Raw genomic sequence first — 14817 nt, 5'->3', positions numbered from 1 at the left:
CAGGTGCCCACCACCACGCCCGGCTACTTTTTCTATTTTTAGTAGAGACGGCGTTTCACTATGTAAGCCAGGCTGGTCTCGAACTCATGACCTCAAGTGATCCGCCAGCCTCAGCCTCCCAAAGTGCAGAGATTACAGGCATGAGCCACTGTGCCTGGCCTCTTTCCACTTTCTTAACCTTCTGATGTTTCATGTTTCTTTCATTTAATAACAACTAAAAGAAAGGATACGGAAGAGTGGGTGGAAAAATGACACCATCATCTTCTGTGTGCAAGAAACTCACTTCAGGCCGGGCGCGGTGGCTCAAGCCTGTAATCCCAGCACTTTGGGAGGCCGAGACGGGCGGATCACGAGGTCGGGAGATCGAGACCATCCTGGCTAACCCGGTGAAACCCCGTCTCTACTAAAAAATACAAAAAACTAGCCGGGCGAGGTGGCGGGCGCCTGTAGTCCCAGCTACTCGGGAGGCTGAGGCAGGAGAATGGCGGGAACCCGGGAGGCGGAGCTTGCAGTGAGCTGAGATCCTGCCACTGCACTCCAGTGCACCCCAGCCTGGTAACAAAAAAAAAAAAAGAAACTCACTTCAGATATAATGATACATGTAGGTTTGAAATAAAAGGAAGAAAACATATATCATGCAAGCATTAATCAAAAGAATGAAAGTATGGCTATGTAAATATCAGATAAAGTATATTTGACAGCAAAGAATATTACCAAGGACAAAGAAGAACATTACATAATAACAAAAGTGCTAATCAAGAAGAAATAGCAGTCCTAAATGTGTAGGCACCAAACAAGTAAACTACAACATATATGGAGGAAAACCTGAAAAAGATTGAATTGAGGTAAAGGCCGATCTATAATTGGGGATTTTAATATTCCTTTCTCAACAATTTGTAGGACTATATGGAAAATCAGCAAGGATGTAGAAGAACTCGACACCTTCAGCCAACAGGTTATTCGTGATAGTTATAGAATAGTCCACCTCACATAACTGGAATACGTATTTTTTCCAGCACTTGTAGAATATATATCAAGATAGATTATACATAATCCATATAATTTTAGAAGAATAGAATTCACACAGTATGTGTTCCTGACCGCAATGAGATTGAACAAGATATAAACAACAGATATGTAACAAGAAACTCTCCAGACAGTTGGAAACAAAACAATGCATTTATAAACAATCCTTGGGTCAAAGAGCTAGTCACAAGGGAAATACAAAATATTGAACTGGATGAAAATACAATACTTAAAATTTATGGGGTGCAGTTAAGGCAGTGTTTAGTGGGCATCCCATAGCACTAAATGCTTACACTAAAAAAGAGAAAAAGACTCAAATCATTAATATAATCCTCTACTTGAAAAATATTGAAAAAGAAGAACAAAATAAATTTAAAATATGTAGAATAATAAATCTAAGAACAGAACTCAATGAATTGGAAAAAGAAAAACAATTTAAAATACTATGAAACAAGAAACGGGTTTTGAAGAAAATCAGTAAAACTGACAAACCTCTAGAAGGTCTGGCAAAGATAAAAGAAGGAAGATACAAATTACTAAGTCAGGAAAAATGGAGGCATCACTATAGACTCTGCAGAGAGAAAAAAATGATAGTAAGAGAATACTACAAACATCTCTACACATATTAATTTGACAAATGAAGCTGTTAGTTGAGAAGCATAAACTAACCCATATGAAACTGATTATTTGAATAGCCATACAACCACGAAGAGAATTGAATTTATAATTTAAAAACTTTCTTTTAAAATAGCACCGGAAAACTCACTAAATGTATAAAAAAGAATTAACTTAATTCTATACAATTTCTTTCAGAAAACAGATGTGAAAAGAACATTTTCCAACTTATTCTGTGAATCCTGTATTACCCTACTAGCAAAAGCAGACTAAATAGCACACAAAAAAGAAAACCATAGTTCTGTATCTTTAATGAATATAGACGCAAAAATCTTTTAAAAATTTAGCAAATAGAATTCAGCTATGCGTATGAAATTATACACAAGGGCCAAGTTGGTTATATTCAGGTCCAAAAGAGAAAAATCACAGGATCATATACACTGATGAACAAAAAGAATTTGACAAAATTCAACATCTGCTTAATATCTTAAAAATCTCTGAAAACAAGGAAGAGAGGACAATTTCCGCAACTGATGAAGAACATCTACATAAAAACCTGTAACTAACATCCTACTTGATAGTTACGGACTAAATGCTTGCTCCTAAAATTGGGAACAGGTGAGGATACTCATTCTCTTCAGTGCTATTCAACAGAGTTTGGGAAGTTCTAGTCAAAGGAAAGGATATATAGGCATAAAAGTGATACAGATCAGAAAAGAAGAAATAAAACTGCCATTTGTAGATGACATGATGGTTTATGTAGAAGATTCCAAGAATCTACCAAAAACTTCTGGAAGTAATAAGTGAGTTCAGAAAAGTTGCGGAATACACGACAGTTATAAAAAATCCATACTATTTTCATAACAATGAACTTGTGGAAACTGGAATAAACACAACACCATTGATAATAGTTCAAAAAATGAAATACTTAGGTAGAAATATAACATAACTATTGTAGGACTTGATGATGAAAATTACGATATGCTGATAAATAAAAGAAGATCTACATAAATAGATACATTGTGTTTAGGAGATACAAGACTCCATATAGTGGTGTCAGTTCCCCCCAAATTGATGTACAGGTTTAACACAAATGCAATCAATATCTCAGCATAGTAATTTTAGCATGTGAACAAGAATATTCTAAATTTATAGGGAAGAGAAAAGAAGCTAGAATAGCTAATACGATTCCGAAAACAAAGAAGAAAATGAGATGAATCACTTTACCTAACACCAATATTTTTTCTATATCTACAATAATTAACAGTGTGGAATTGGTGGAAAGATAGATACAAAGATGGAGCAAAATAGTGAATCCACAAATAGATCCACACACATGCAGTCATTTGATTTTTGAGCAGGTTCAATTCAATGGAGGAAGGCATTTATTTTGTGCTGAGACAACTGGATATTCATAGACAAAAACATGAACCCAAACCTAAAACTCATACCTTATGTAAGAATTAACTCAACATGAATCTTAGCTTTAAATGTAAAACATAAAACCATAAAACCTTTAGAGAGTAATCTAAGACAAAATATTTAGGGCAAAATTGTTAGGAGAGGTGTTGTGAAGAATTCTTAGGCATGACATCAAAAGCACAATCCCCTCCTCAAAAATTCAACAATTGGATCTCATTAAAATGGAAACTTTTGCTCTGTTAAAGACCCAGTGAAGAGAATGAAAAAGCACGCTACACTGGAAGAAAATATTTTCAAACAACGTATGTGATAAAGGACATGTATTTAGAGAATATAAAGAACTCCCAAACAACGTCAACAACAACAACAACAACAACAACAACATCAAATTAGAAAATGCCTGAATGACATGAACAGACATTTTACCAAAAAGGACTATATGGATGGTAAATAAGCACATGAAAAGATGTCCGACATCATTAGCCATTAGGGAAATGCAAAGTAAGAACAAAATGTCATATCACTACACTACATGTGAGATGTCACTACAGAATAGCTAAAATAAAAAAAAAGTGACAATAGCAAATGCTGGGAAAGACTCAGAGTAACTGGATCTCTCATACATTGCTGGTGAAAATGGTGGTCACTCTGGAAAATAGTTTGGTAGTTTTGTAAAAAGCTGCTAGACATACACTTACCATATAACCCAGTCCTTGGACTTGTGGGCAATTATATTTGCATAAAACTTATATTCACACGAAAACCTGTACAAAATTTTTTATAACATTTTCATTTGTAGTAGCCAAAATCTGCAAACAATCAAATGCCCTACAGTAAATGAGTGATTTGACAATTTTATTACATCCATACTATGGAATATTTCCAAAAATAAAGAGAAATAAACTATTGATACATGCAGCAGCTCGGATGACTATCAAGGGCATTATTCTGAGTGTAAAAAAGCCAACATCAAAAGGACATATACTATATGATTCCATTTATAAAGCATTATGAAAATGATAAAATTATAGAAATAGAGAACAGATTGGTGATTGCTAGACGTTGGGGTGGTAAGAGGAGGGGCATGGTGTGACCAGAAGGGGTACAAAGGAGACATGTAGAATCTGAGATCTGTGATCATCAAGTCTGTGTCTCCACTGCAGTGGTAGCTCTATAAATCTACACACGTATGAAATGACATAGAGCTATATGCACAACTGTCCCAGTATCAAGATCCTGTTTTGATGTCATATTGCAATTACGTAAGATTGAACCCTTGAGGAAAAAGTATATGATGGATATTTGATCCCTTTCCCTATTACCTTTGGAACTTCCTGTGAATCTATACATATTTCATAATAAAAAGTTAAAAAATGAAGAAGAAAAAGTAAAGTCTATTGTGCAGTGATGTGAGATTTAAGGGAGCAGATTTATGTAAATTTATGTAAATTTCTCAGCACAGGGCTGGGCATGGAAGGTATGCCCAGCAAATGACTTTAATAACAATGCAAATAATACTTTAAAGGCATATTATATTGATAGGTTAATTGAGCAATCAGTTTATTCATTCAATCATTTGTTCATTCATGTTATTTTCCGGGTGATACTCAGACTCAATCAAACCCATCCCTTTATTTTCAGTAAATCACCAGGGATGAAGTCATTCCTCCTGGTTTTGAGGTGAAACATTCTGAGGCTTTGGCTAATCTTTTGCTCTAAAATTTTCACCATGCACTGGCATGGTACATGGCAGGTTTTGAAAAAAATGCTATTTGCTGTGTTTTACTTACTTTGAGGTTGCCTACATGTTCTCTTTCTGCAGCTGGCACTGATTGCTGATGAAGGTCTCTCTTTTCAGTTCCTCCTCATCAGCAAGTATATAGCTGGGGTATAAGAGATCAATACCACTCCCTGGAGAACCTGAGGTTCTGGGGGCTCAGATGTAATTGGGAAAAACAATATTTGCTAGTTATTTTCTGCTGAAGCAAAGTTAAGCTCTCCAGGGGGAACAAAATTCTTGTTTTAATGCCATCAGGGACTTTTTGCCCTGCTATTGATAATTTGCTATTAGCCTTCTTCCCTCCCTCTCTTTTATTCTTCCTCCATTTCTCCCCTCTTTATTTCCTTTCTTCCTGCTTTTATTTCTTCTTACCCCACCTTCTCTTTTTTTGGGTGGGTGATGAATAACAAACCAAGTGGTAAATTCAGAAGTATAACAGTGTATATAGTAAAAACCATGTCCACCTTCATCCCTAGATTTCTAGTCCTCAGTTTCCATCGCTGGAGATCACCACTGTTACAAGCCCCTGTTATTCTTCCAGATATACAAGCCTTGCAGTGCATTTGAAAACATATTATATTCATATTCTTTCTTCACTCCCACAACAAAAGACAATGTATTATTCACATTGCTCAGCTTTCATTTCACTTAATGTTTTTGGGTGATTTGTCTCCATCAGTATGAAAAGAGAAGCCTCACTCTTTTTAATGTTTGTATTATATTTTATTGAACAGTTGCATTTATTAATCTGTTTAATCATACTGTTCCCCCACTGTTTGACATTTAGATTGTTTCCAATCTTTTACTAATATAAACAATGTTACTGTAAATATTATTGTGAATATATCTGTAGGCATAAAAGGTGTTTTGGAGAGGAAACTGAGTAAAGGGTATGATAATGATAACTTTTGATATTTATTGCCCAGCTACCCTCAAGAAGCTCTACCAGTTTATACCACTTCTATCAAACCTAGTGACTATTTCTCCAAATTCTAACAGATTATTACAAAACTTATATAAAATTTGTCATTTTTATAGGTGAAAAATAATTTAATTTGTTTGTCCTTTTCTCATATGAGCCAGGTTAGATATCTTTTCATATTTCTATGAAGAATGGCTTTTTTTTATTTTATGTGAATTATGTTATATATGTTGCCCTCCGAGAAAGTATTTTGTTTTTAAATTGATACCTTGAATTGCCCCCTTTTTGCCTCATGAAAAAGAATGAGGCAGTATTTTGTATTATGCACAACATTGCTATAAACTTTATTGTATGTGTTACTTGGTACAATTATTTTTCATGTATATTGCAGTAGTTTCCTGTTCCTATTGCTCCTGAACAAACTACTGCAGAGCAATTGCCACTTCCTCTTACTCAGACCTAAAATTTTCCAAAGAAGGGCATACAAAACTAGAGGTTTTTTTTTCTTTTCTTATTGAGCACTTCAGAAATTAAGACTGATGGCATTTAGTATAAAATTTAAATATAAGTGTTAGCTGTTAGATCTAATCTTTCTGATCCACACTCTACTACTGAAAATGGAATTTGATTGAATTAACTAAAGGGGCAATCTAGCATTTGTTTTGCTTTGGATTATGGCTAGCCTCGCAAAGAATTTTCCTTTCATATACTGACTCCTGAATGACCTGATTCTGGGGGTGACAGCAGTGGTTAGGTGAGTACACAGTCTCCCTGAGGATGTTCAATGTAAAATCATAGTCTGTTTTGTACAATAAGAAGTTTCTTAGAAAGCACTCAACTTTCTGAACATTTTGAAATTTTATTTTAGTTAAACACATGATAACAATGTGCAGAGAACTGGATTAGTCATCACCCTGCTTCATGACACACTGTTGCCATTGGCCCATGCACAGCCCTACTTAATATTAATTACATAATAATTTATTAAGTGAATAATCCAGTCCAAAGTCTCAAAAATTATCTACAATATATACTTACCAATGTACTCTTTCCCTGTACTTTGCATTTGCTTACCCTCATCCTTACCTGCAAATAGCAACATTATGAATGTTTCTTTGTATTCTTTTATTTTTTGATTTACAGCTTTACACACACACACACACACACACACACACTCACCCCTGAAGCATATACTTTCTAGTTTGCCTGTTACTAAGTTAATGAAACATTTCTTCTATTTTATTCTGTGATTTTTTTAAAAAAATCAACAGTACTAAAACTTATCTGTTGTGTTGTTGTAGCAGTGGCTCATTCATTTTCACTGTGCAGAATATTCCATTACGTGATTAAAATCTAATTAATTTATCCCTTCATCTGTGTAGCAGCCATGTGAATGAATCTGTAGATCTCCTTCAGGAGTATAAATGACCCACAATCTCAGCTTCTCACTTTGAAATCCCTTGTAGTAGTTTTTCTGACACCGCACTTCCCGTGGGCTGCTCCTTGCTAATGTCTGTGTGCAGAATGGATTGGAAGGTAGACCCATACTTGGGAGACATAGGACTCCTTTGTCAGTCCATTTTGGTTCAAGGATTTCTCAGTAACTTTGCTGAATTGTGCTTCTACTTCATGACCGTCTCACATGCTTCTGCTCCATCTTCTCTTCCTCTCTTCTTGACTTGGCATCTGACTTGCATCTTTCTTAGCTTTTCTCACTGTCTTCCCTATTACCTTTTACATAGGCATCCCCCTAACAAAATGTTTGCATGCGTAGTCCCATCTTGGTGTCTGCTTTTTAGGACATTCTGCCAATGGATGTTGGAGTAGTTTCCAGATTTTTCTTTTCTTTTTTTTTTTTTTTGAGACGGAGTCTCGCTCTGTAGCCCAGGCTGGAGTGCAGTGGCCAGATCTCAGCTCACTGCAAGCTCCTCCTCCCGGGTTTATGCCATTCTCCCGCCTCAGCCTCCCGAGTGGACTACAGGCGCCCGCCACCTCGCCTGGCTAGTTTTTTGTATTTTTTAGTAGAGACGGGGTTTCACCGTGTTAGCCAGGATGGTCTCGATCTCCTGACCTCGTGATCCACCCATCTCGGCCTCCCAAAGTGCTGGGATTACAGGCTTGAGCCACCGCACCCGGTCCAGATTTTTCTACTATACACAATATTGCTATACACTTTATTGTACAGGTTATTTGGTACAGTTAGTTTTCATAAGTATTGCAGTAGTTTCCTATTCCTGCTGCTTCTGTAACAAACTACGACAGAGTACTTGCTGCTGCAGAATACTTGCTACTTCCTCTTCCTCAGGTCCTATGATGTCATCACTATAGTGAACCAGAGCAATGTTCTACAGTTTTCCAGATGATCAAGGTCCCATAGGCTACACTGTGGCTGAGGAGAGTTCAGATAACCCTGGGAATTTTGGGAAATCTTTGGTGATAGCTATGCTAGGAGAATGTACATTGCTTCTGAACTTGCTTCCTGATAAGTGTGGAAAAGAAAACATTTCCAAATTAGTGCCAGTGAATACTTCCAGAGGCTGTTTGTTCCAGTAACAATTGCACATCTGGGATGGCAACTAGATTGGTGCTTCCATTAGGCTAAGATTGTAATAGTCTATTTCCTGCCATAATCAGTGTGGCATAGTTCTGGACTGGTGGATTAATTGGGGATATTGATGGCAGCAGCCGCTTCTGATGGCCAGCTGCTTCCATCACACCAGCTGCAGCAGGGAGGTGTGGCTGGGGCTACATGCTCCGTGGAGCCAGTGGACGCTGGGGGCAAGCAGGAGCCCTGCCCCTTTCGAATTAGGGTGAGAGCTCCCTGGGTGTCATTGCTGCTGCCCAAACCATGGCTGCAAAGGGCCTCTCACTCCATGGAGAGGGCAGGATCCCTGGCTTCTCCCCCCAACCCTGTACAGCTGCAACCACCCAAACCACAGCTTCAGACTCAGGCATCCCTTCACTCTTGAGGTCCCAGGAAGGTCCTATGCACCTAGCAGGCTTGGAAGTGCCTGCTTTCGCTGCCTGGCTTCTCCCTGCTGTGGGTGCCCACTCTGATCTCAGAGCAAAGTCAGTGCCAAGTCCAGGAGTTATGAATGGCAGCAGGATGCGGCCGATTCCCGGGCAGAAGGGTACACCCCATGTTCAGGCCAGGGAGGGCCAGACGGCTTGGACTGGGCTGCGACTCCCACTGACCAGAGGGGGATCTTGTGGTGTATTTTCTGGGCCTACCCATGGCTGCCCATGGACCAATCAGCATGCACTTTCTCCCATCTGAGGCCCATAAAAGTCCTGGGCTCAGCCAGAGCTTGGCAGATGATGGGACGACCAGGTGCAGAGAGCAGCTACCCTCTCTGCTGATAGCAGGACACGTCAGGATGACCACCAGGAGAGAGAAGCTACCCGCTTATGAGCCTGCTATCTGCTGAGAGCTGGGAAGACAACAAGATAACTTGCCTGCAGAGAGAAGCTTCCCACTCAAGGGTCTCCTCTATGCTAGGATCTGAACTCTCATCAGGACACCCTGGCTGCAGAAAGGTACTACCCCATGCAAGTCTGCTGTGAACTGTTCTATTGCTCAATCAAGCTCCTCTGTATCTTGCTCACCCTCCATTTCTCTGCGTACCTGTTGCCGGAAGTCAGGGAACCCGAACGGAGGGACTGGCTGAAGCCAGAGCAGAAGAACATAAATTGTGAAGATTTCATGGACATTTATTAATACACCAAATTAATACTTTTATAATTTCTTACGCCTGTCTTTACTGCAATCTCTGAACATAAATTGTGAAGATTCATGGACATTTATCACTTCTCCAATCAATACTCTTATAATTTCCTATGCCTGTTTTTACTTTAATATCTTAATCCCATCATCTTTGTAAGCTGAGGATGTATGTCGCCTCAGGATCCTGTGATGATTGCGTTATCTGCACACATTGTTTGTACAGCATGTGTGTTTGAACAATATGAAATCTGGGCATCCAGAAGGAACAGGATGGCTGTGATTTTCAGGGAACAAGGGAGATAACCACTGGGCCTGACTGCCTGAGGGGTCAGACAGAACAGAGTCATATTTCTCTTCTTACAAAAGTGAATAGGAGAAATATTGCTGAATTCTTTTTCTCAGCAAGGAACAGCCCTGAGAAGGAGAATGCATTCCCAGGGGGAGGTCTCTAAAATGGCCACTCTGGGAGTGTCTGTCTTATACAGTTGTAGATAGGGATGAAATAAGCCCTGGTCTCCTGTAGTGCCCTCAGGCTTTTTAGGATTAGGAAATTCCTGCCTAGTAAATTTTAGTCAGACCCATTGTCTGCTTTCAAACCCTGTCTCCTGATGAGATGTTATCAATGACAGTGCATGCCCAGTGGGACATGAAACTTCATCAGCAATTCTAATTTCGCCCTGTTCCTGTGATCTCACTCTGCTCCCATTTGCCTTGTGATATTTTATTGCCCTTGAAACATGTGATCTCTGTGACTCACACCCTATTCATACACCCCTCACCTTTTGAAATCCATAATAAAAACTTGGTGGTTTTGCAGCTCAGAGGGTATCACAGAACCTGCTGACATGTGATGTCTCCCCTGGACACCTGGCTTTAAAATTTCTTTCTTTTGTACTCTTTCCCTTTATTTCTCAGGCCGGCCAACATTTAGGGAAAATAGAAAAGAACCTATGTTGAAATATTGGGGGCTGGTTTCCCCGATATGTAACCACATTCTTCCTGGTCACAGGACAAGGACTCAGGACCCACTGAATAGTGGAGCTAAAAAAGCTATAACACAAATGGAGCTGAAACATGCCCCTTACTTGCCATGTGGTGGGTGAAGAGAAGGAAAGAAGAGGTTCAGCTTCTTCGGGAGCATAGACGTAGGAGCTTCCTGAGCCAGGGCTGTGCCTCCCTCTACGGGGTCCTGTGGTGCCTGGCATCTCCAAGCTTCCAGGTGCCACTAAGTTCCCTGGTGCCAGCCAGGAAAGCTGCTTGCAGTGTGCCTGGTCCAGACACAGCCTCACAGAGAGCCAGTTCCTGTGCCAGCACCTAGAGTTTCCTCCCATGCTGCGGCAGCTGGCATGTCTGACTGCACAGTTGCTGGACCCCGTGCTTGCTCATACACCCCTCACCACTCCACACCTGACTTGCCCTTGGCAGGACTGGGATCCAGGCGGGTAACATAAGCTGAGCGCAGCCTGCCAGACCGAGTTGGTGGAATGAGCCCAGTGGGCCCAAGCAAAACTCAGGCAAAGGTGCCACTAGCCAGAGGTTTCAGGTCAGAAAAGCAACACCCCAAGGATCCTGTAACAATATGATGAGGACCACTATCTAATCTAAGTCTTATAGAGTGGCACTATTCCACTCCATTCCACTCCATCTGGAATAATTCTGATGTACTGTTATGTTTACCATCCCCCCAAATCACTTCCCCATTCACTGTAGTGATAGATAACCATTATCTTCTGCCTTATAGAAGATTGGGCACCAATATCCTTGGCAGTATGATATTGGCAGTAGAACCGATATCCTTGGCAGCAGCCTGACTTCTTTCTTAACTGTACTGTTAAATTATCTGTGCAAAGAATCCTGTGTCAGGTGTTGAGGATTAATCCATGAAATGTGTAATAGTTCTGGTGAGGAATGATAGAGACATCACACATGCATCCACTGCCAAGATTACCGACGACTCCTCTAGGCTAAGTGACAGCTCTGCCCATGATCTTCTTGGTGTCTGTACTTCCTGTATTGCATTAGATCCTTCTGCCCATATGTCTTCTGTGGCACATACACACACACATACATACCCACAAACTTGACCTCAAAAATCAAAAGGAAACATTACTAATAACCCAACAATCCTTGGAGGTTCCTGATAGCTTGCTCAAGCAACCAGGCTGGTTTCACATATTTTATTCCATAAGCTGTGTATTGAAAAACTGATAACGTTAAGACATTGAAGAGCTGAGGGAATTAACCTGCTCACCTTTATCCTGTTGCTCTTTTATTCTGCTTTTCCTCATATAAAATGACAGACATGTACTTTCTGTATGTTTATTTATAATAACACTGTTCAATGTTGTTGTAGGCAGTTGCTTCACCCAGTAAGCTCAGCAAAGCTCTTGTTGCTGCCTCACTTTTCAACTGAGAAACAGCTGTGCTGGACTGCAGCTGACTACTCTCAACTCCTGTGAGAGTGCTCTGTCTAGATTTCTGGTCTCTCCTTTCCACTTTCATTTGTCCATTTATTTCTTCAACGAATGTTTATTCAGATACTACAATGTGCTAAGAATATGCTGGATGTTGGCAATCCAATGTTAAGCAAATATTTTCCTCCCCTTCATGTTCCATATTAGTGAGGACGTTCATCTTTCCTGGTGGCAGGATGAGTCACACTATTATTCAGAGCCAATAAAGAAAGAAGTTAATTAACCATCCATAACATCTAGATAATACCAGATAACTTCTAGGAAAATGTTACAACATTTTCTGTGCCATTTGGCATTTCCCTAACTATCTTTACAGAGAGAGTGTTTTCATTTAATTCCTTTCTGCTTGAATGCTGGTCAGAAACTTTAAAACTAATAGTGTCAGTATCTCTTGGGAAGCAATTTTTAGCCCCAGGAGATATTTCTATTATATTTTCCAATATTAAAGAGCTTACCTATTTAAAAAAAGACAGCATTGGTTTATAATGTGAATATGTTCCCTATTTTACTTTACTTTGTAATCATTTCAATTTTTATTCTAGATTTGAGGTTTCATGCACAGGTTTGTTATATGGGTGTGTTGCAAGATGCTGAGGTTTGGGATGTGAATGATCCCATCACCCAGGTAGTGAGTATAGTGATATGGACAGGAGACAGAGAAATACTGGGTAGAAGAGGGCAGTGCATTGACAAAGACCCCCCCTTTAAGGCTGGAGACCCACCAGAAGTAAGTGAAAACAGGAATTTCTGTTTTTGTACCCGAAAAGTGGCCTTTTGGTCTGCTGTGCCCCCCTAGCCTATACCCATATAAGTTCTGAACCTCAGACTCCAGAGGCAGACAAGGAGATGAGGAGATGACAGAAGACAAATGGAAGAGAGGCACAGCAGAGAGAGAAGAGAAGGAACATCTGAATGCCGAGAGGAATTCGACTGGGGGCAGTTGAAGGGGAGTTTGGCCACTGGATGGCCAAAACTCCAGGGGAAGATCATCTTCCCACTCCATTGCCTTTCCAGCTCCCCATCCATCTTGCTGAGAATTACCTCCACTACTCAGTAAAGCCCTGCATTCATTTTTCAAGTTTGTGTGTGACCCAATTCTTCTGGGATGCTGGGCAAGAGCTTGGGATACTGAAAGCTGTCACACTGGCCCTGTGCCCTTGCAAAAAGGCAGAGCATCCTTTGAACTGGTTAACACTTAAGCCAGCTGCAGATGGCAAGGCTAAAAGAGCACTGTAACATTGGGGCCACAGGCACCCAACCCTAGATACTACTGTGGGGCTGGAGCTCAAAGCACTCACCCCAGCTCCTGCACCTGACTGTCTGTGTGCTCCCCCTCTTCCTCCCATTAGGGGTTTGAACAGTGGTGGTGACTGAAACTGTAAGCCACACCCTTATTGCACATCCTGCAAGGGGGATCAGGAACTCTCCCATTTCATTTGGGGCTCCATCTGGGATACAAAGAAGGGTGAGTTAAAATGCGGATCTGTGTCTTTTCCAAGACCCTGCCACCTCTCTCTTTCCTCTCTCTTTCTTGACTATGTTTCTCTTCGGAGACGTCTACCCACCACAGAACTGGAGTAAAGCTCTAGGGCAACTGGATGCATTTTTTTTTTTTTCTGGAAGTCCCCAAGACTAAACTCTGTTGGCCAAGACCCCCAGATTTTGCCTGATGTCTTTACTTCTCTCAAGGTTTGAAATGCCCCTTATCTCTTCTCTTATAATGTTAAGGGTTTTGCTACAGACTGCAACAATGATACTAAATATAATGAGCATTTGGCTCAGCCATCAAAGGTGAAATTCAAAACAATGTGGTTTCTGTTTATTCTTAGAGGTACCATCTCCACCCTCAACCTGACAGCCACAGACGTGCAGCATATGACACCTCTTCTCCTCGCCCGCTCCCTTCCCGGCTTGGGGCCTGGGTGTGTCCACAGCATTCATAAGCCATGCCCAATGGCCACAAGGGTGGGGGAAAACCACAACTGCTGCTGGGGCCTCATGTGGCCAGCTGGCCAGCACTTCCTGCCTACCATGCCAATGGAACTTTTCCTCCCCTGGCCAAGAAGGTCACCCTGGACAGAACCAGGTGAAGCATACAGTGATAAAGGAACCTATTTGCACTGAGCAAGGTGATTTTTCCCCCAGGACCTCCTGCTTTTGCCTCTTAAGCTGTATTTTTGTTTTCTAAATGAGAGGGTTCCTATCCCCAGCACTCTGCTTATGACAGGAAACATGGAGGAGCGACCCCTGCTGGCTGACAACTGCAAATTCAACAGGGCTAATTTGAGACCATCTAGACAGATACAGACAGCCCCTGAAATACCTTTTTTTTTTTTTTTGTCTCAAATTCGATTCCAGGTTTCAGGCTGAATCCTTAGAAAGGAAAACCAGATCTGAGGGATCCAAAGCCAGGCAACAGGCACAATGTGAATGGGCAGGACCAATTCCTGCTGACTAAATTCCCCATCACATGGAAGGAGGCCATGCTCCATAACATAAATGAGCCCCAGGGAACTCAAAGGTTGCCAGCAGTAGGGAGGATGGAGGCATAGTTGAGGGCAAATAATTCCTATTCTCTAGGCCTTCCTTGCATCATGGGTACATGTCGCATTGGCATTCATGGGTGGCACCTGCCAAGGTCTCCAGGACTCAGGGACAAAAGATGGAAGGGAAAAAGGGGACACTTGTTTTCTCTCTCCTTCAAAAAGGAAGGAAAATGAGAGTCACCTCTATTTCCTTGTCTTTCCGAATGGGTAACCAGCTTTTTTCACCACCCTTTGCTTATATTCCTTTGGAGTGTATCCTGAACCACTGGGACTGCTTTGACCATCAGAATCTGGAAGAAAAATGCCTC

Source organism: Colobus angolensis, unplaced genomic scaffold, assembly GCF_000951035.1.
Source record: "Colobus angolensis palliatus isolate OR3802 unplaced genomic scaffold, Cang.pa_1.0 Scaffold61, whole genome shotgun sequence".
In the NCBI taxonomy this organism is placed as follows: domain Eukaryota; kingdom Metazoa; phylum Chordata; class Mammalia; order Primates; family Cercopithecidae; genus Colobus; species Colobus angolensis.
The sequence above is the reverse complement of the archived record's forward strand: the minus strand, read 5'-3'. Positions refer to the sequence as shown.